The 22,779-nt window shown below is 38.3% G+C and overlaps 1 pseudogene across 1 annotated transcript in view; it reads left to right on the forward strand.

Moving 5' to 3' along the window:
• LOC149792387 (chitin synthase chs-2-like) overlaps window positions 1-22,779 on the forward strand; it is a 91,118-nt pseudogene that overhangs the window by 63,099 nt on the left and 5,240 nt on the right. Inside the window, exons 29-32 of the transcript XR_016423316.1 lie at window positions 9,617-9,752; window positions 17,362-17,562; window positions 18,674-20,021; window positions 21,206-21,377. The product of XR_016423316.1 is annotated as a chitin synthase chs-2-like (transcript). The remainder of the gene's footprint in view (window positions 1-9,616; window positions 9,753-17,361; window positions 17,563-18,673; window positions 20,022-21,205; window positions 21,378-22,779) is intronic.

Raw genomic sequence — 22,779 nt, forward strand, 5'->3', positions numbered from 1 at the left:
GACAATTTTGAAAACAAGTCCAAGTTTGCGTTCAGCATTGTGATAGTGCAAATCGTTTGACAATGGCTTTACCAGAAAGAGCAGATGTGCTGTAAACCGTGCGTTGCCGGGGAAAGAGTAGATAAATGGTGATATTTATGCAGCTGTATGATCAGTTTATTGGTTTGACTAATATTGGTATCGTTGTTCTTGTTTTGTAATGGAATATTACTGCAATATATTTCCTTTACTGGTACACAAGGTATTGAAATCGCGTCTATATTCAATCTTGGACACTCTGTAGTGCTTAAAGTGGAAAGGATTGGCAGTGACGGCTCAGTTGAGGGCTTTGTTACTGACTATACCAGCGATTAAACGTTTGGGCATCTGTCCTTGGAACAGATGATCTTCTATCTTGGATCGGTGTTCAGAGGAAATGGTGAAGGTTTTCACTTCCACACATCGTGTCTGATACTTGGCAGTCGTTCTGCTCAAAATGTGACTGATGTTGTTTTCCACTTTAGGTAACACTTCCACGCGTTGCACATAGAATCTGGCTTCTTGGATGATGGTTTTGTACTCGTTGGCATGGCCATGAAATGGAAAATGGTACTGGAGCGATTAAGTCTCAGGCGGATATCAACACCGTCACCAAATACTTTTCTTGCAACCACACGTCCAAATGCAAACGATCCATCAGTACTAAGCTACGTACGTGCAGGATTTTCCTTTCGATGGTCGTTAAAGCCAACATTGTCATCTGCTGTCAGGACTGTGTCGTTAAACTTGTCCTCTAATACAGTGTCAGGTTTCTGCAATCATCCAGGTGAGTATTTTTTTGCATCTTTTCCGTACGTCAAGAGATTTTCCAGGTAGACTCAGTAAGGGTAAGTATCCATGCTGTTAATGACGAGTTTGTTATTCAAGTACAAATCCACTTCGCTGAACAAGGAATGCATGAAATTGTTGACGGGGGCTACTCTAGCGTCGGCTTCCGGAGCGGTGTCGTCTGTTTTTATCACTTTGACTTTCAGGTAAACGTAACTGTTATTCAGATTGATGTAATCTTCGGGCCTTCCTTTCATTTCAAATTCGACACGGGCTGAGGCTGTAAAAGAGGAGACGGGACGAAATTTTACCCATTGGGATTCGTGCATTGTCATCAAAGTGGATGGCACGGCAAACAGATCCAGTTCCGACTTGGAACAATCGCAAGACTCTCGATGCATCATTTTTCTGTTTAGTAATCAAAAACGTCTAATTCTCTGACGGTTCTTCTTTTATTTAGCTTTCTATCTCTGTGGGTGTGAAGTCCTCTAAAGGGTTGTCTTCGTCCTATATTTCTGCCTTTTCCTTGCTGTGGAGTCAGGGAAGCAGAAATGCCTGGCTCAGCAGCGTCCAATGCATTCATAGAAGTTCTCGTCGTACAAAAATTTCTTTGCCCGTTTTCAGCAAGACGAATTTGCCTGCTCTCAACATGGCTCCTTTGGGATTTAGATTGTCGATGATGACATTTTGGACACGTTCTTTGCCGTGCGTCAAAAACCTCATCTTTCAAGGCGTGCAATTCTCGCGTCACCATCGGTTTTAAAACGGGGAACACCAAATGAAACGCCAGTTTCACCATATGTCCTAAACCATTTCCTTGTTGTCGAGCCCTCCTCGGTACACAGGATACATCACGTACAAGTCGTCAGAGAATCGTTTTCGAAAATGGAGTTTCGCTGTGACTTTCCTGTTGGTGAATGTAATATTTTGCGCTAGATCTCCGTTTATTGCAATGTTGACACGGTCTAAGTACGACTTATTGACGGGTAAAAAATGAGGATGTATACATTTGCGGTGAACGTGATAGGTGTTTCCACTTTCTTCGTCATTACCACGGCAGAATCCACTTTGAAAGCAATTACTCGCAGTAACGGTACACAGGTGTGTCCCACCACTTTGTACTGCACCACATCGGATTACACAAAGATCAGATTTAATCTTTGGATCAGTTCGACAGGGAATCTAACAAACCTCGCAAATATCAAGCTGTTGGCGATGGGTGGTATGAATGGACCCTTGATCATCTTTAGGTCTCCACCCAAAATGTCAAACAATTCAGGACAAAATGTAACGGAAAACGTTTTGCCATCCGAAAATTTCATCAGTAGGCAAGAGCCACTTCATTGTACTCAAGGGTGGCACTTCGTTTGGTTTTGTCCAAGGCTTTGCCAAACAGCGCATTGGATTTGGCAGCAATCGTGTCCACCAGATGTTGAGCATTAAAATAATAGCCTGCTGAAATTTTCAACAGATAAATGTACCACGGAGTATCAGGGAACACACGTGTTTCATAGAGGAATGTGCAATTTTGTTTTCATTCAAGTATTGTTGCACTTGGTCGTTCAGAACATCAACCTCCAAAGCGTTTTGATTTTAAGTGACGATTTTGCTTGTATAGGGTGAATCATTTCAACCAAAGCCACATTCCATTGGGCTCCGTGATCCAGTTGAATAGCCTGATGTAATTTGTCCGTCAAACAGAACAAAGTATTGTAGCGAAACACATGTCACTGGATAACATTAAGCAAAATTGGCTATTCATAATTCCAGAGTTCTGCTGTCCGAGGGGTCACTGGAGGTTAAAGGAGTGTCTAAAAGAGGGTAGTTGTGGTTGATGTTTTGGTGACTGTTGGGAGGGTGACTGGTGTTGGACGCAAAGCTCCCATTTTTACCTTTAGAGTATTTTAGGTAAGGATTGGGGAGAAGGTAACCGATGCAACTGCTCAGTAAAATTGTCTCCTTGTTGCAAAGTGAAGTTGGTAATGGCAGCCCCGATGACACAATACACCACAAAGATTTGGCAGTAAAAGGCTGTTTGCGTTTTAAGCACACGTTCTGCTCACTACACACGCATATGATGCTTTTATAGATCTTGCAGAGAAGAACTCGTTGAATGAGTGGTCACTGTGGTAGTCGAGACTGTATTGAATGGCATGGTGGTCACTTCTTTGTATAGTCAATGACTTGCGAAGCGTCGATCCAAGAGTCCAAACTCAACGGATATCCTTTACAATGTACATTGTCTTCTTTGACACGACGTTTTCCCACTTTTCTGATTCTTCAATCGAGAATGTTTTCAATGTTGTACACTTCGCTGTCTCTTTTGGTCACGCGTTGTATATCGGGTAAGTAAAACGTTCCTTTTAACACTTCTCCGTTCATGTCTTCCAATTTATAAACGGAAGGAGGAAGGCCAAACACTCGTTCAGTGACACGAAACAATTTGGTGGTCCAGTTGGGTAAGTAACTTTTGTCTGAAGTGCGTTTGGTTTTGTCAATGTGTACCCAATCTCCCATGGTCAACACTACACCTTTCTTGGGGACAACCATAGTCGGGAACGTACCAAACAGGCGCTCAATGACATTCACTTCATTGTCGGGAGTCACTTCTTGGGGTGGGGGCACATCCGATGCGTAAAATATTTCCACATGTGCTTTTTCAAGGTGCGTTGAAAATGTTCCACGATGCTGGCGTTGGTTTCGGAATTATCGGTGGTAAAAAGAGGAATATCTCGATTCTTGAATTCTTTTTTGAAAGCTTGGTTCAAACTTCGGTGCATTTGTCAATTTGCCATCATTCAGTGTGACGACCACTTTGTTTCAACAATAGTTTGAGGGCTCACACTAACTCATCAGTGATCGATTTGGAAGTCAATGGAAATGAGCTTGTCTCCGTTCTATGTTACTTTCGGACGTTTGGTACTTTGTTTCGTATAGTATTTCAGAACAAATTGTCCATCGTATCCCAAGAAAGTGTGAGCCACCACAGTAGCCTAGCGATAACAATTTACGTAACGTTCAATGTCCTCTTGACTCCAAGTTTCGTCGATAGTTTCTAAGATCCATTGGGCAAAATTTATCAGCGTGTTAGGTCACTGAAAGATTCCTCCAGGAATCTAATCTTGCTACAGTGGGGACAATGACAAATGATTGGTTCTTGAATGCACTTCTCGCACGCTCGTTGAGCCACGCAGAAATTAGGAATGTGAATGCCGGTCTCTTGCATGCATTCGAAATTTTAAAAAAAGATGAAATTGCCTTTCTTCTTGTGGTCATATTCTTCCTCCTCCTATAACGGTTGGTATTTTTGAATGAGCATTCGTTTTCCAAGTCCACGATTTGGTGACAAATATGACATAGTTTCCTTCTTGGACAAAGGAGTGCCTCGGCATTATTACTACGTATGACTTGTCTACAAGTAGGATAGAATTTCAAGAGTTGACAAGCACTTTTCTGATGTGAACCGTGCGTCTTCAGATGCTGTTGGTAACATGATGGGCTGACAAACCTTTGCTGACAAGCTTGGCAATGCATTTGTTTTCGTCCTTCGTCAAGACAGGATTTAGAAGCCAAACATTCTGGACATTTCGATCCGCAATACTTAGGTTGATGTCGCTTGCTATAACCATATTCACATTTCTCACAATAATAACTGAATTCCAGGAATCCGGTGATACTGGTAATAGCATCGAAATGTTTATCGTGATGATAGACGTGAATATATTTTCCGTCTTTGAAATTTTTACCTCGAAACAACAGTTCACCACACGCTTCTTGAGGTTGTACTTTCAAGGTGTAGCATGGAGCCAAGACGTCTTGCAGTTTTTGCATTTCTGGAAACCACAATCAATGTCCTTAAATAACCCCGCTTGTTGTAACAGACCTTCTGCTTCTCTTCGTTCTTTGGTTCTGTCCCAATGTCGAATGTTATCCCAGTCACTTTTCCATTCTGCCATGTCGTTTTTGTTGGTTATTAAATCGGACGAGGCGTTTGGGTGCTGCGAAAGTCGACCACCAGAAACACTTTTTTGCGTCCTGTCCATTTGTGGAAAGACAAGTGAGCTATGTACAGTGTCACTTTTCCATCAGTGATGTGAAACTTGTCGTTGGACTCCTACACGTGTTGAATCTTGTTGATGACTTTGTAAGGTGTCGATTCTGATGGCCTGCTAAACTCGATCCAAACGGGGGACATCAGACTGTCTGATAAATATAAGGTATAAAGCCATCGTCTTCGTTGGCTCGACATTGCCATTTCACTGTGATTAGCAAAGAATCCCACAAATCGGTGATGAACCCCTCTGCTTTCCCTAGCAGTACGTCTGCCTTGACAGCTTTAAATTTCACCGTGTACGTGTAGGCAGTGGTTGTAGAGAAGCGTTTATTCGTCTCTCGAATGTGGTAGTAGTTCTCAGGGGTTACTGGGAGTGGACTTTGATTTGACTTTGACTCTCTCGGTCTGGTTTCTGGTTCACTCATGTCATCTTCAAAATTAATGGCATGGATTTGAACCAACACTTTAGTTATGGTACAATGTGATAAGCCAAATTTATGTCTCTTACTTTCCTCTCCTTTCTTGACGAAATGATGCGATTGTTTCATCTTGATTGCAAAATGTCAAACGACTACATTTTAAACGCCATGATCCTCTATTTATTAGGGTAAGGTCAGTGTCTTCCCTATATAAAGGATCAGTGTCTTCCTTCAATTTATTAATTTCTCTTTCAATCCGACCAGAAAGATGGAACAGTCAACACAGATGAACTCCTAATCAGAGCTTTGAGAGGTGTTTTCGTCAGAGAAGCCGACGTACTAGTCCCCCTCTTTTTAATATTAAAGTCAAGATACTAGCTTTATATTTAAGAAGAAAAGGCATTGGTCTTCGGAATGTTCATATCCTCAAAGCGAGACAGGCATCACAACATACAACGGTCAAGATACATGTTATCAGTGGCAAGAGAAAGGACATTGGTCTTCAGAATGCCATAAGAAAAAACAGGATCAGGAAGGAGAGAGGGGTTCCAGACAGGAAGAAGAGGTACCCTCCGAAAAGGAAGAAGAACCCATACACGTCCAGAAAGAGAACAAAAGAAGACGAGAAGAAAGTGAGGAATAAAAGGAATAACCTGTGACAGTGAAGAAATTGAAAAGAAAAGGAGAGAGTGAAAAGACAACAAAAGACGAAAAATGAATTGTTTCAAGTGTCGTGTTGTGTTGTGACAATGGATTGTAAATATTTACAGAGAATATATCAGAAAGAAAAACGTGTCTCCTGGTTTTGATTTTTAAAATAAGAACCTACACTCACTCACGCACTTCCTTCATGGGGAAAAAGGGGAGTTTGAGTTTTGATTGATTTTGGCAAACATGGAGTAGTCACTTTTCGAGAGAAATGGGTAGCCCTGAAAAGGACCGTTGGGTATTTGTTTTTGGGGGTTTTTATATATAAAAAGTCTGGAACTGTAGTTGATGAGCTTTAACTGCCTTATCCCATTGACACGGCAAGGACCTACTTCTGGACCTGCTGATGTTGTTGATTTGGTAGAAATCACTAGGGTTGGTATCTCAGACATAGTAGGCGTGTTGACGGGGTTAGAGCGTTTGGCCCGGGAAGGTTTTCTTCTCATGGGTCGTATTAATGAAATCTGACACATTTGTTTTAGACTCATTAACTCTGCCACAATGTCTAAGAGTACCGTCACTGTTTGACTTTCACTGTCCTCATTCTCTCCTAGACCTTGTTTTTTTCCGCTTCTTCTTTTTCCTGTCGTTTTATTCTTGCCTCATCATCTCGCTGTTGCTGTTTAATGAGAAAGGCTTGTTCTGCTCCATTCTGCTGAAGCAGAAATTTCTCCAAGTCTTCTTTCTGTCTCTGTTTAACATCGTTGAAGCAGTATCCCCTTTAGCAGTATCGCATTCTCGTCTCTATTAGCAGTATCCCCTCTTGCCTCTATTAGCAGTATCCCATCTTGCCACTATTAGCAGTATCCCACCTTGCCTCTATTGCCTCGCACGGGCTTTAGCAGTATCCCCTCTTGCCTCTATTAGCAGTATCCCCTCTTGCCTCTATTAGCAGTATCCCATCGTGCCTCTATTAGCAGTATCCCATGGTGCCTCTATTAGCAGTATCCCCTCTTGCCTCTATTAGCAGTATCCCATCGTGCCTCTATTAGCAGTATCCCCTCTTGCCTCTATTAGCAGTATCCCATCGTGCCTCAATTAGCAATATCCCATCTTGCCTCTATTAGCAGTATCCCATCTTGTCCTGTTAATTTGTAACCTCTTTTTGTACTCTATGTAAGTAGACCCTTTCACAAAGTCCTTTTACTGCATTTACGATCTGTAAAGTGGTTTTTTTTTAGGCATAGGTTATTTATATTTCTTTTCGCTGTCCCAATGTCTATTATTTTACTGTTCGTTCGAAAAGATAAGACGACAGTCTTTATTCGTGGAAGAAACAATTTATTTTAACTTCGACGTGATCAAGCATGGAATAATTATCCCGTCGTCGTAAATGACAAAATCCAGGATCAAGTTCCACGCGCAGGGTCATCTGGTATTGTTTCGGTATTATCCCCTCAAGACTGGTTAAAATCACTGCACAAACCTTTCACCGTATATAGTATACATAGCCAATACAGTCTATTGTAATATGTGCATCATCACAAATCATCAACAATCAGCTTCATTACATGTTTTATTTTACATATTCTATCTACTACAACGCTTGCATGGATCGAATTCCAGTCAAGGCTTCAATTATATTTTATATCACGCGTTCTTCGTGTGCATGCGAGTTCGATCCCCGGCTGAGTCATACCAAAAGACTTATAAAAATGCTATTCACATCCGCCGCGCTAAGAGCTCAGCATTAAGTGGCTAGTGTTAGGACTGGTCGGTCTGGTGTCAGGATAATGTGACTGGGTGGGTCATGATACTGCGTGTCTATGGTTTGACTAGATAGACATCACTATAAACCACCACACTGCAGACATCGTAGCAATTGGACTGAAACATTGTTAAAGCTAAGCTAAAAATCCAAATCAAACACACACACACACACACACACACACACACACATTCTAACCCTCTTTCATTTCTAAACTAGTCTATCATGCAAACATTTACAATGACATGAATCACAAAGCTGCACCTCGGACTCTGTGCCCGTTTCTTCTACAGAAATGCCCATACAGTAAGTACCCAAGCACAATATATGGCATCCAACAGTGTTCCCTCTCATTAATTGTTGACAAATGTTGCTACCCTTCATTGTCTAGATATTTTTAATAAATCTTTAAATGGACTGTAGTAACGCAGTGCCTCCATATGGTCAGTTATGAAGTATCTCTAACTGGAATATTTCTCCATCATTAAAAAAAATGGCAGCGCATGCGTGCAGCATGCGGTTTGTATCGGTCCCGCATGATCTTAGGCGCCTTCGGTGATCGTCTTTAAGGCACAACAACATGCAAAAACAGGTTTAACAAAATGCTAGCGATGGCTCCATGCTACACTCATGGTTTGCATTTCGGTTATTTTAGGGCTTATTGTTTTTCCAGGCAGGGGTCGAGGATTATTGAACTTAAGGCCTGTGAAGGACGAATTCCTCCATTTATATACATTTTAAATAAATGTAGTGCGTCAGTTATAAGGTATTAAAAAAGCACCAAGAATATCTTAATTATGTTAGTAGTCACTATTCAGGATCGAACACAGGAACTTCAGTCCATTACGAATGGTGAATTGTCAAACTTAATGCATTCAGAGCAGCCCATGTAATACATTCGTCACAAAAAATAATCTGACCAGGAGATTCTGGATACTCTTTAGTCACGAAAACATCTGACCTGGAGATGCAAGTGATAAGATCCGTATGAGGCGATGTGTGTTGTAATAATTCAATTATGGTGCCAGAACTAGACAAGAATACCTTTCGGATTTTTCCATTGACATGTGCTTTATTGTTCCTTCATTTTGAAAAATTTTTTTGATGAAATCCAGTGCATTGGCTATATATTCAAATACTCGAAGATAACCTGACGTATGTCATGCACTAACACAAACACAACATACGAACAATTTGCATTGGTTATATTGCATGTTTGTGGAAATACATTAATTTGCATTTGAACGAATTGCTGAAATATTGATATGCACCTGACCTTTCTGAAGCCAACGGAATCACACTGGTTGACTTAAACTATACTAGATCATGGTGAATGCAATTAAAGTTTTTCTCTAATCAGTTCATGAAAATGACAGACAGAATATGAATGGTCTTTTAGGGCGATGCCATAACAGCTGCGTGGGATAATTCGTTCAGTGGTACCTACTAGCATAACAAGAATAACGAGATAAAAAAAATGTTTGGGAAGGGGGTGTTTTGTTTTCTTTTAGCACCTGGCTTACATGTGATTGTAATTCTTAATTATTCTTTTATTGAGAGATGCATTTCCTCAAGCATAAATACACTTTTGAGGATGCAAATTTCGAGTTTAAAATGTGCGGAAATGATTTTGAGAGAGAAAATGCAACCTTTGTAAGATCAAGAAAAAAAATCGACAATATTTCAGAACATATACATGTACGAACAAATAGCAATTGTAAAATTTCAAACTCTGTGGAGTAAAACGTGAGATTAAGTCCTTGATTGGTCCATATTAGAGCTGAGTTCGATTTGAAATTACACCTTTAACGTGGCGCTGTATAGTTCAACTTTCAAATTGTATATATCTTTCAGAGCAACTTAAGCAATTGCTCTCAAGCACACTTATTTTAATCTTGTAATTAACTCTTTTTCTTCCAGGCTGAAAACACATTTATTTTAGCATTAGATGGAGATGTCGACTTTAAGCCGGGTGCTGTGCGGCTTCTTCTGGACAGATTGAAAAGGAGCGACAAGACTGGGGTGGCATGTGGCAGAATTCATCCCATTGGATCAGGCTAGTCTTTTTTCCTATGATCTCACTTTTTAAACCGGCTACGACTGCGGGATATCTCATTACCCATTTGCATGATCCTCCTGGAACATTAGCATTTCGCTTTACCATTTCTTGCACATACTGATGTCCAGATAATTGGTCCATGTGGGTACAGCTAAATAGTTTAAGGATGGCATGATCGCGATGAACGCTGTCATGTCCGCAACGAATCTTTTCTTATTGTTCCTTCAACGTCATATCTGCTCCAAAAGCATCTTTGCCGGGATACCTCTTTTAAATGTTTTGGTCATCTTGCTGATTCTTGAAATTGATGATACGTTTGAACGAATCGCCGATGTCTGTTGAATCTTTCGGCGTCAACGGTTCAGCTTATTTGTCCGACTTATGTCAGGAACGATGTTTAATCAACACGAGCAGCACTCTCTGTTTAGCTAACAGCTGCGGTGCCTATTCAATAATTACGCGGACTTTAATACAGGGAAGACAATTTGGAATCTATGCATGTTATCTCATGGGGTCAGTTTGGAGTCCATTACTAAACTGACTGCAAATTACCGCAAAGTGCCATTGCAACTTGCATGGTATCACTGACAATGCATTTCACTATCCGTTCTCGTATTGTGCGACTTGTCTGTTTTCAATTGTGTCTAAATGCTTACAAGTGGGGTCATGTTGACAAAAGAGCATGATCGACTCGATTTATGGAATATTCGCCCGCTTGTAATTGATCATTCTCATTCCATCGAATATTGAATAGTGTTCCGCGTCTACAGTAGCTATATCAAGGAAAACCTTTTCTCATGAATGTTTTCGACCTCGTAACCCTGTTTGTTTAATCAGCACAGTTATAATATCCTTTCTGTGTCGTCCTCGACTTTTTCGCAGACATGTTTTTTTTTCCACCGTCACATGTACAACTCCACATGACAGCAGATCTACCATTCGTGGAAACATCTTTGATTTAATCGAACATATCTGCCCGCGCACAACATCAAGGACAATACGAATTCATTTTTATTGTATAAACCAGTGATCAATAACACCTTGTCGATCAAAGATCCCCTTGACGTAATAGAATTTTCGGCAATCAAACACACAGAAGCATCATTTATTTGCACATTCAATACGAATAATTATCTTAATTCCATCAGGCTCCAGAAAAACGCAGCTTTGTAAAATCTTACTGTAGGATGATTCACCTGGGATACACTATGCCTAGTATCGCAATCTGCAGACGATGAAAAATGATTTCAATAAAGTCTATGATGAATTATTGACGCCCGATCCCGTCGAAACATAAACGACATCAAAGCAGCACCGTCGTTCGATGAGATCTAAGCGTCCAAGAATAACTTGTTTGTATGCAAAGACAAGATTTCGAATAAACAATCTTAGCTCGCACAAATATTCTCGTATGGAAAATGCCAAAATACCAACGAAATACAATTTAGTCAGCGACATATACAAATCGCAATCTAATCCACGATATTGACAACATGATGATGGTGTTAAACAGAATTCAAGTACACAGGTTAGGAAATATTTATTACGCTTAATGCGCAGATGACCTATATTGGATTAGATTCAAAACATATGTTTGCACGTGCAATTAGCTCTTCACAGATTAGTCAATATAGATTCTTCTGATCACATCTACCAGAGGAATCTATGTTGACAAATCCGTGAAGGGCTATTATACTGGATTCGATAGAATATGTTAATCATACGTTTAGCATGCGCGTGTGTAGACGGTATAATTATGACCCAAAGAAAACAAACTCCGTCTAAGTCACTACTGCCAACTATCAGTCCAACTGAGAGCCATGCAAAATAATTCTAATAATGATTCCAAGTACTCCAGACAAGCATAATGTAAAGGCATCCTATCCAAGATATACATTGATGGCACCTCACTTCGCCTGTGATCTCTCACAGCAGGGTTCGAAAAGCATTGGACCCTTTGATCAAACCCACAAAAGAAATCACAAGCGCGTCTGAGGCGAAGAAAAGAACACGAAACACTCCACGATGAAATTCAAGCGATCGCAGCTTCAACGGGAGACAATGCCGACGAATTTAAGAAGCCACAAACACTCAAGTCCTTGCACAAATTGACGTTCTCGAATGGAGTTTGGGGCAATCAGAGTAATCCACGATATCGCAGGCATACCTAAAGCACAAGGCCCAAAATATACATCAGCGAATCCGTAATAGAAGTTCTTGTCCGTCGATGAATAATATAAATCTGAAACTTATCATGATGCGTCCACAACGGTGTCCGCAAAAGCTGAGGACACACAAATCACTCCTCGATCCCCGGGTAAGAAAGCCTGAACGAGTCTCATGAGTGTCAAAATAAACAGAAAACCGGTAATACCCCATGTACCACCACAATGTGTGGTGATGCCCAAACACTGTTTGGTCGAATTACTGGTGAAATAATTCCGTGAAAATAATTAACAAAGCAACTGGAAATTACTCGTCGAAGCTGTCGTGGATGAAAAAACATACCAGTTATTGATGCAAGAATCGATCGATGACGTACACTACAGTAACTAACGTATACTACAGTAACGTTGAGGCAATAAAACTCAGCAATGCATGGCATGCTGGTCAGTACCACTCCGAAAACCACTACAATTGTCTTTGCAAGGAAAATGAAACTCTAGTTTCAAATCATTTTTTCCAGCGCAGTAATGGCACTCGAGAGACGTTCTTTAGAGATCGTACTGGTGCAACTATGTGTATTTTGCAGTTGGCCAAATTTTCATTCGAATTCGTTTTTGATGGTCTTTGCGAGGATAATACTTCGGAGTTTTATCACGACATGGTGCTACGTGGCAAGCGGTCGGTGTAGCAACTGGGACATACGATCTAGAATGAAGAAATCCAAGGCAGTATCAAAAGTGCTCATGGGCAAGTATCCAATTTCGCAATAATAGTTCACAAGCCAACACTCACCGCCGTCATTGAAATATTCACCCAGTGATAACTCGTGAACACTTTCAGTTCCTCAATTAGATCCATGTTGGGCTGATCTGAAGATTAGGGTGCGATTCTGTTGCAATTTTGAAATGTTAATAATTCTTCGGCTGCGACTGGTTTCACCGCACATCTTTAATCGCCGGTATCACTTCGACGGACAAGGTAAATTTAGTTTATGACGCTATCACGGATTCTTATAAGTCTTCGCACAGGACCATTTTGCATTCCAAAGTCGTACCTGGAGACGTTATTTCAGTACTGTAACCCCGAAAATCTTATGGACGTTACAACCAATCGCCCAACAAATCGGGATGGAGGAGGTAGACAAAATCGTCCGGGCCCTTCGAGAGATGACCTGAAGAGCAATTACATTGATCAATTGACTCGAATGATGAGTGCGAAAACTACCACGCTAGCAGTTTCAACCGTGTAAATAGTGAAAGCTTTTTATCTTCAGCGGCTGATATGTCCTCGGAGTTTCGAAATATAATAAATAATGATGCACGTGATCAGTTATCAGCATTAGCGGAGGTGCTTTCACCTGTCACGATCTCACAGGCGACGATCACAACATCCGGGCTGGACAATGCAGTTTTAATCCTGGTAACTTATAACGAACAAGCTAGACGAACTCAGTGAGGATAATATATAAAACATAACCTTGTTCAGGTATGTATCTGATCCTGAATTTAACAGACATGCACGAGGGATGAATGGTGAATCCATTCGAGATTAATACTTTTATTCGTTTGAAGCACATATTCACAATGATCCTGCTAAGAGAACTGCTAGTTCGAAATACAAATTGTTATTTTCTGCCAACGAGACATTTATTGATAATACCAGAGTGGGTTTTGTCTAAAACTGGACAACGGCTCTTTTCAACAACACCCGATAAGTCATTGATGGATAAGAAATCGGAATATACCTGGCTCACGTCGATGTTGCCTCGACAACTCTGAGATTGGCAACATAAAGCGATGACAATGCCAGTAATTTTGGTCTTTCATTGATGTTTTCCAAAATTATCACGGACAATGCGGAAATGTAGCGTATGCAGGCCGAAGACCTTAATGCTGAGGTGGTGTAAATGACGCTGAATCGAAGATATAATCCTCAACGCAAATCCTAATTCCAACCTCGAATTTGCAACACACCTTTTATAACTCAACTCGAATGGTTAATTTTGTATGCGCAATTACTCTGACGCACATCTTCTGGTTTTGTCTGAGAGTTTAAAATATTATTTCCAGAGCAAAACACGCAAACGTGCTAACAATACGTGTTGCTGACAAGGAAACATTAAGCACGTTAAAGGCTCAATTACAGCTTCGACGGCGGCGTTACGCAGTTTCTGTAACGAAATATTCACTGTTGATAACTATGATGACTCCGTTGTTGTCAGAGGAATCACACCTTTTGTATTATATATATATATTATTTTATTTTTTGTCACAAGGACGTACTTCTACGGTATCGCAGTTGACAATGATACATGTTCAAAGACAAATATCTGTCCAATTTAGCTTGTCAATCAGAGCACAACATATAGTTTCAGCTCCAAGGCACGTGTTCATGGCATTTCATGATATACGACAGTTAAATAGCTAACCTGGAAACCCAATGGTCTTTGATGGCACTTGAAACAGCCATGTAACAAGCGTAGCAGAGATTATATTATAGATGGAAAAATACGAAAACATTGAAAAAGAATTGCAAATTTCTGAAAGGAATTTCAAGACACTTCAACCCACCTATTTCTATTAACTTGATCATATAGGTGTTTAGATGTGTGTGTGGGAGTGTAAGTGGGGGCGTATGTGGGGTGTAAGTGGGGGTTAAGTGGGAGTGTATGTGGGGTGCATATGGGGGTTTAAGTGGGGTTGATAGTTGGGGTGTAAGTAAGGGTTTATGTGGGAGTGTATGTGAGGTTGTAAGTGGGAGTGTATGTGGAGGTGTATGTGGGGGTGTAAGTAAGGGTTTACGTTGGGGGGTGTGGAGGTGTATGTGGGAGTGTAAGTGGCATTATAAGTGAGGGGGTGTAAGTGAGGGTTTATGTGAGAGTGTAAGTGGGGGTGTATGTGTGGGTGTAAGTGGGGGTGTATGTAAATCTCAGATCAACAAGAATAATTAATCCTATCTTTAACTTCCACTGTATTCAGATTTATTTTCAGAAGGATCTTTTATATAAAATATCATCATTGGAATCACAAAGTGCTGAACGGCTTTTAAGACTAAAACAGTATTTTGGGATTATTGTGAATTCATTCAAAGACATTCTGGATTATAATATTGTGAACATAAACTCCTCCATTACTATTGACAAATAAGCACATTGAGTACAGGAATTATTTCGGAACGCCGTATACGTTTGGTTTTGTGACAGGACTGTTAGGACTATTTGATATTTAGTTCACAATATTGTAAGTCACTGTTAAATTATAAATTCATAATCCATAAAACAAAATATTTGTTGAATTTTACTAAACTTGATTGTTTTTTATTTATTATGCTACTTATTGGAAAACCATATAGTCTTAAGAATATTTACCCGAGAAACATCCATTTTCTTGCTGAAATCGGTGGAATCAATATAGTTTTTGGTTTGGTAAGCAAGTTGTATCTATGATCCGTGTTGGAGTGTAAAAATCACCTAAACACGTGTGATATATTTGATAAATGTCAGGTTTGTTTCTATTTGCATAATCATTCTGAGATTTGTATCAACGTCTTTGAATATTTCTGTCATAAAATTTCTCTCAACCATTTCCATACTATGCATTCTTCGTTATTTTCGCCATGTGATGCACAAAAATTTTTCACATCGGTTTTCATACAATACATCACTGACCGCATAAGAGTTCAACAAATCAGCGTAAAATACGCCCGTTACAGACGGGGTCGCGGAAACGAGGGTTACAAAACTGGTTTTCACAGGAAGGGCCACACAACAGCGTAATATGTCAACTCGCCATGATTATTACTGTTTGCGTATTTTTTATATATCTTGGCCCTCTACAGATCTTTGCACATGCTCTGGCAATATCATTTTTATCCTCGGTTCCGAATTGTGGTAGACGGCGACGTTTAGCATGGGAATTAACTCTTCAATATCCAATTATGTAAGACCACACAATTTACCACCCCTTATCTAATATATTTTTGTATTTCTGTAGTGTACAACATGGACTTTAAGATACACACATTAGGCAAAGTACGTTAAAGGTAATCACCAATAATTATATATATATATATATATATATATATATATATATATATATATATATATATATATATATATATATATATATATAGTCGGTACACTTTGCCTATAGAGTGTACAGTTAAATATTTTTGATATTATAACACGTGATCATATCACTTTATGTAATTCTGACTGGTCCGAAGAAACCCACGAAATTATTGTACAGTATTCTCTTTACTGATTGGCTCCGATCGTGTGAAAACCTTTTCAACCTTGCTTTCTGGAATGTTTTGTTTCCAATGAACATTTTGGAGGCCATTTTTTCAACTCGACACGCGAAAGGAAATTGAGGAAAAATTGTCTTAGTTTTCTGAATATGGACAATGTACAGGGGTTTGTTATGTCACGTATAACAATATCATCATAAGAAACAATAGTGTATAGCTCCAAGACAACAACAACAAGTAAAACGTAGGGTATTGCTCGTTTGATAGCTAGTGGGTTGTTGAGTTGGGGAAGGACGGTATATGCGTAACACAGAATCCACGCTATCTACAAGCGTGGTTTAAATGTTAACTTACAGAAGTAAATAAACTCACCTCTAATCAAAGAAGAATTTCGACATAAACCGGTATGCCAGGTGACATAATTGTCTCCACCCACAGCATATTAACGCAGGAAATTTCTGATGCAAATCCGACTCAGAAAGATTTGGTTTTACGTCTTCTGTGTAGTCTACTGTTACAAATTGAATACTGCAAATATCCGGCCACAAAAAAAAGAACATTACAGGAAATATGTAAATTTCTGCATTCAGTTATCCTGTTTCACATCAAAATCGCAACAAAGTAATGTTTAGTTGTGAAAGTGACATTTTAGGGCAAACATGTACTCTGGGACTACTGTGTACCGTATTAAATAATGGGACATCACACACATTAATCATTCTGTTTTGAAAAATGATTTATCTTTATAAACTGCACTGTTTATTCGGACAGACTCCTGTTCTTTGATTTATAGTTTGTAAAAAAGTATAATCTACTTTTAGTAGTTCAAAATTGTTAGGGACTATATTTTTGCACAACAAATGAAAAGCGCATCGTCTGTCAGAATGAACTAAATTATCAATTGTTGTTTACATCTTAATAAATTCCAATTAAATAAAATCTATGTGATAAAAAGAATTTCAAAAGAGCAATGATTGAATATTAAATATCTGAAACCCGTTGAATGATGTCCAACGTTTGCTCGCAAAGGCTCACAAAATCTGGACGTCATTGAACTCGTTTCATAACTTTAATATTTAATCAGTACCCATTTGAGACCATATATATATATATATATATATATATATATATATATATATATATATATATATATATATATATATATATATATATATATATATATACACTTCAGGACCATTAGTCTGGTATCAGAAATTTGAATATGCTGTTGGCCACTGGCTTCAGAAGGCTACGGAGCACGTACTTGGCTGTGTCCTATGCAGCCCAGGATGTTTCTCAATATTTCGGGGTTCAGCGCTCATGGATAATAATGTGATGAGAAAATATACCATCCAACCAACCGAAGCCATACACCATATTAAGTTTGACCAAGGTAATCCCAAACTTAAAATTTAATTTATATTGATGTTTCTTTAGAAAATATATGACATCAAACCCAGCTAGAAATTAATAAAGAAATGAAACCTCGTTATGATCTCGTGTACTAACGTTTAGATCACGGAGGCCGACCCTAATATATATATATATATATATATATATATATATATATATATATATATATATATATATATATATATATATATATATATATATAAAGCCGAAGCTAAATGAGAAATGTTGATGTTGACCATCAAGTTGATGGCTTATTGCATAACTTCATCATAATATGAAATTGCAGTTCCGTGGCCTGTGTTTACGGTCGTCGGTGTAAACTTGAAAAAAGATGGAAGCCGATTATCAATGTGAAAGGAACAAAAGCAACATCGTTAGAGTACGAGTTATTCCACTAACCCAGAGAAATATGAAATAATAAGTACCTATACTTCTTGATCTCTGACGAAAGAAGTTAAATGCACCATGTTGACCAATCAGGACATGGTATTCTATTCAGCACATTGCAGAATAAATCAATATAATAGTAATAGTATGGTAATACAATATCCGTCTTTAACCCATGTCTCCAGATTTATTGCGCAAGTCAGAAAACGGATGACTGTTTATAATATCCAGCCTCTCCAACTATATCCCGAATCATCAACAGTCAAAATACATTCAAAAGATCAAGCTTATTAAATAGCATTCAACAATGATAATTTTATTGCTGAATATTACATGCACCAAATCTATCTGGCCTTTCCACTCCAACAGCAAATAGTACTGAAGGAGATGTTTTACATGTAGGTACTATAATCTGGCAAAATAGCCGTTTCTGATGGTATGCACCTTTGTATAAATTTATGTAATTGATTCACGTATGAAAATAGAAATTATAACAGCGTGCGTGAGAGACGAGGTAGGGAGGGCAAAACATGTCACTAAGAATAGGTTTATCTTGTATTAAATTTAGTAAGACATCGAAATACTACTAAAAAATTATTTCTGATATGATCCAATAGTCATTATGTACAAATCATTCGCTGTCCTGCTCACATATGCATTTATCACCACGAACTATTTGTATTGAAAGATTTATTCATCTTAAGACGAGGACCGCTGGCTCTGCACCCTTCTCCTACAGCAAGGATACCGAGTCGATTATGCCGCTGCTGCCGACGCCTACACATATGCTCCGGAAAGTTTCGAGGAATATTTCAATCAAAGAAGGCGCTGGTTTTCTTCAATTGTAGCCAACACTGTGGATCTCCTGACAGATTACAAGAACACCGTGGCAATCAATAGTAATATCAGTATGCTGTACATCATCTACCAGTGCATGCTCCTGGCATCCTCCTTTCTCGGCCCAGCCACCATTCTGTTAATGATAGCTGGAGCTTTCCGCCTCGTGTTTGGGCTAGACACACTGACATCCTATATTATATCCCTTATCCCAGCTGTATTTTATTTCACAGTTTGTTTCTTCTTCAAGCCTAAGGGGCAGATTCTCATCGCCGAATTACTCACAGGATTGTATGCTTTCGTGATGATTATTGTCTTAGTGGGTTCAATTCTTATCGCAATTCAGGAAAGTCCTTTTCATCCCAGTGTGATATTCCTGGCATTCATCGCAGTAATCTTTGCATTTGCGGCGCTTCTTCATCCAAAGGAGTGGTCCAACGTGGTGTTTGGCCTGCTGTATTTCCTACTTGTTCCTAGTGGGTACTTGTTATTAATTATATACTCTCTTGTCAATATGAATGTTATATCGTGGGGAACGCGCGAGATGCCTAAAAAGAGGACAAAACGGGAACTTGAGGCTGAAAAAGTCGAAGAGGAAAGGAATAAGAAAGAAAAGGCAGAGAAACGAGGATTTTTTGCTAGACTGTTTCCGTCTGCACAACTGAAAGACATTTTAGACATGTTCCGTAAAATGACAGAAGGACAGAGGGATGAACAAGATGATGAAGTCATTAATCTTATTGCAACCCTTAAAGAAAATATAAAACGCCTTGCTCTTAAAGAAAAGGGGCATACGCAAGCTAAAGGTGCGACTTCAAAGACACTGGGCTCCACACGTCAACCCGATACAGCTTTCATACAAATTGCAGAAGACAACAATGAAAACGTATCAACTGAAGCTGAGAAGAACGAATACGGCCGTGTCAGGAGAATTCCTGGAGAAAAAGGACCACTTAAAGGAATCTTAAGAAAAAAGCAAACAGGGGTGTCTTTTGAGGAGAGAAGAGAAAACCATGTTTCCATTGATGACATGGTAAACGTAACTTTAGCAAACAAAGACAAAATGGAGACCGGTGACATCTATAACAGAGTTGGACCCAACACAAAAGAAGATCTGACCAATCCAACTTGGCTCAATGATGCAGGTTCAGGACAAGGAGAAGTTTTAAAGATGATGGAAAATGAACGAAATTTCTGGAATAGATTCGTTGACAAGTAAGTCATTGTCATACCATTTAAAACAAAATTATGTCATCATTGACTTTCACCCCAAGTAAATTAGCACTTAATTGTCTTGTCTCCATCCTTTGTGTGCAATATCTGCCGAGGTTTTGAAGACTTTTAGCTCAGCTCGTGCAAGATGTAGTTAGGGTATGGCATGATACAGATGTGTGCGTCGTCTGTGTCCTGTCTTTCATTCCGTCCATCAAAGTTTTTTGCTTTGTCATGCAGTGTCAAAATGGTTTGTCTTTCAATGTACCTATTTGGATTTCATACAAACTACTTTCGAACCACTATTAAAAAGAATTTTAAACAATGGTCTGTTAGTCATGTGTTAGAATACTGTCAAGAAAACAATATAATTTTCAAAAGCATCCATATGAGAAAATATACCCGGTTTCACCTATTCAGAAGTGCTTAATCAGAGCTATTTAATCAAAGGTGGAATGTTCAATATAAAACTCTACTCATAAATTAACATCCAAATCAATATTAAACAACAGTATGGCTTCGTTAGAACCACTATGTCAGCGTTAATTTTGAGTTCTTTACCGGGACGAATGAGAGAAGTTTGATCACGCATGGAAAGAATGTCTCCTAACTTATGGGTTGCCTAAACTAAATATGAATTTGCTGTTACAACAACCTGATGGAGAACGAGTTAGGACTGAGCCAAGTTTGATCAAATTTGATCAGAATGCTCTTTGGGATAATCTCTAAAAACAAAGTTGTGTCCGAAGTGGTTTCTTTAGAAATGGGATGGGCTTTAGCAGACATTGTATAATTAGCTGTGGAACCTATATTTTATTGCTACCCCATAACAGCTGGATTCCTCCCCATTACAGTGGCATAAGCAGCTTTAAAATAATGTCTCTACATCAAGAAACGTTGAAATAAATACCAATTGCGCTATATTTAGCACATCAACACATCCGGAAGCTTAAACAGGTCAAGGTCATATATCGGACGCCATTAAATTATACGTTCTGCTTTGTTTCAAATTATATCTCAATCACCAAACAAAATTTGCCAACTTTCTAAAATTATCTCACTCTACAAATAATGTTTTCTAACCACTGTACACAAAACAAAGCTTTTTCACCGGAAATCATATATAGACTCCGTTTTCATAACGTATTATTAGTTCATATTAGTTATTGTACTCTTTCTATTACAAGGTACTTGTATCCATTAGACAAGGACGTTCAGGCTGAGAAGGAGATGACGCAAAAACTTGCGAAACTCAGAAATAATATAGCATTTGGCACGGCAATGGTCAACCTTTTGTGGATAGCCATAAATTTAATGTTCCAAATTCGGGAAGCTGCGGTTGTTGAACTCCAGTATAAAGTAAGTAGCTCACATTCTTCGCCATTCTATTATTTATGGTAAGTACCTTACATCATATGTCATTCTATTCTATACGGTAAGTATATAACTATATTATATATAGTTCTATTATATACTATATATATGTCACATTCCATATCATTATATTATATACGGCAAGTAGCTCACATTGTATGCCATTCCATTATTATACGATATTTAGCTCACATTGTATGCCATTCCATTATTATACGATATTTAGCTCACATTACATGCCATTCCATTATTTTACGATATTTAGCCCACATTACATGCCATTCTCTTGGATAAGGTGCGTTGCATTCTATGTTAGTATCTTACATTAAATATTAGTATACTCTATACGGAATGTCACAGTTTATGCCATTATACTCCATGCGGTAGTTATGTCACATTGTATGATATTATATTCTGTGCGGTAAGTATGTCACGTTGTATGCGATTATATTCTGTACGGTAAGTGTATCACATTGCATGCGATTATATTTTGTATGGAAAGTATGTCACATTCTATGCTATTATATTCTGTACGGTAAGTGTAACACATTGTATGCGATTATATTCTGTACCGTATGTATGTCACATTCTATGCGATTCTATTCTGTACGGTATGTACATCAAATTATATACGTTTATATTATGTACGGTTAGTGTGTCACATTGTATGCGATTTTATTCTGTACGGTAATTATTTGACATTGTTTGCAATTTTATCCTATAAGGTAAATTTATCCGCATGAAATGACCTTATCTACCAAAGGATATTTATTATATGTACGGCGTTGAACGATTGGAATTTTCTAAACTTTCAATTAAAATGGCAACTGTCGACTCACAAATACTTCAATTTGTCGACTCCCAATTACTTCAATTAGCGTGAGGATTATATATATATATATATATATATATATATATATATATATATATATATATATATATATATATATATATATATATATATATATATATATATATATACATACATATATATATATATATATATATATATATATATATATATATATATATATATATATATATATATATATATATATATATATATATATGAAGAGCCTAGCCACAGATGCTATTAATTTTGGCCTCTAAAATCATAACATTTGAACAGTATTTCGCAATGGATGTGTTTCTTACTCTTTTTTTCTGTACCCTACCTTACGTTGACAAGAAACGTAAAGAATGTGCTTTTTTTCCTGACACCTCTTTTAATAAGAACATTATAAAGTTTTTTAGAAGATGAGACGGTATACAAACTGGGAGGATCATATCTGGCAAATATCTATCAAAATGCTTATAAAGTATCACTAACATAATTGATCCAATCGGCTATTACATCCAACTGTAAGAATCAAGGAGAAACATACGT

Source organism: Sinohyriopsis cumingii, chromosome 9 (genome assembly GCF_028554795.1).
Source record: "Sinohyriopsis cumingii isolate HCF-2022 chromosome 9, ASM2855479v2, whole genome shotgun sequence".
In the NCBI taxonomy this organism is placed as follows: Eukaryota; Metazoa; Mollusca; class Bivalvia; order Unionida; family Unionidae; genus Sinohyriopsis; species Sinohyriopsis cumingii.